This window comes from Lynx canadensis, chromosome C1 (assembly GCF_007474595.2).
Source record: "Lynx canadensis isolate LIC74 chromosome C1, mLynCan4.pri.v2, whole genome shotgun sequence".
Classification (NCBI taxonomy): Eukaryota; Metazoa; Chordata; class Mammalia; order Carnivora; family Felidae; genus Lynx; species Lynx canadensis.
In genome coordinates, this window is record NC_044310.1 from 86,991,074 (window position 1) to 86,991,832 (window position 759).

General features: G+C 34.7%; 1 long non-coding RNA gene across 1 annotated transcript in view; it reads left to right on the forward strand.

Moving 5' to 3' along the window:
- The first annotated feature begins 473 nt into the window (after nt 1-473).
- The window catches only part of LOC115522431, a 12,364-nt gene continuing 12,078 nt past the window's right edge, over nt 474-759 (forward strand). The window contains exon 1 of the long non-coding RNA XR_003971379.1: nt 474-484. This is a non-coding gene — a long non-coding RNA (uncharacterized LOC115522431). The remainder of the gene's footprint in view (nt 485-759) is intronic.

Consider the following 759-nt stretch of genomic DNA (forward strand, 5'->3'; position numbering starts at 1 on the left):
TATTTGCTGTTCCTTTTCTAACTCCTTTAGGTGTTAGTATTTGAGACTTGTATACTTGAGACATACCTTGCTTCTTGATGTAGTATTGCTATAAGCTTCCATCTTTGGTCAGCTTTCGCTGTATCCCAAAGGTTTTGGACTGTTATGTTTCTTTGTTTGCTTTTCTGTTGCTTCCATGTTTTTTGTTTCCTTTCTTTTTTAATTTCCTGGTTCACCCATTCATTCCTTATAGGATGTTTTTTAATCTCCATGTATTTGTGGTCTTTCCAAATTTTTTCTTGTGGTTGACTTCAAGGTTCATAACATTATGGTCTTAAAATGTGCATGGTATGATCTCAAACTTTTTGTGCTGGTTGAGGCCTGATTTGTGACCCAGTATGTGATCTGTTCTGGAGAATGTTCCATGTGCACTCAAAAAGAATATATACTTTGCTGCTTTAGGATGAGATGCTCTGAATATATCTGTAAGTCCATGTGGTCCAGTGTATCACTCAAAGTAATGATTTCTTTGTTGATCTTCAGCTTAGATGATCTGTCCTTTGCTGTAAGTGGGGTGTTAAACTCCCCTACTATTACTGTATTATTATCAGTGAGGTTTTTTTTTAGTTCATTATTAATTGATTTATATATTTGGCTGCTTTCAATATGGGGGCATAAATCTTTGCAATTGTTAGATCTTCATGTTGGATAGACCCTTTATTGTGATATAATGTCCTTCTTCATCTCTTGTTACAGTGTTTGGTTTAAAATCTAGTTTCT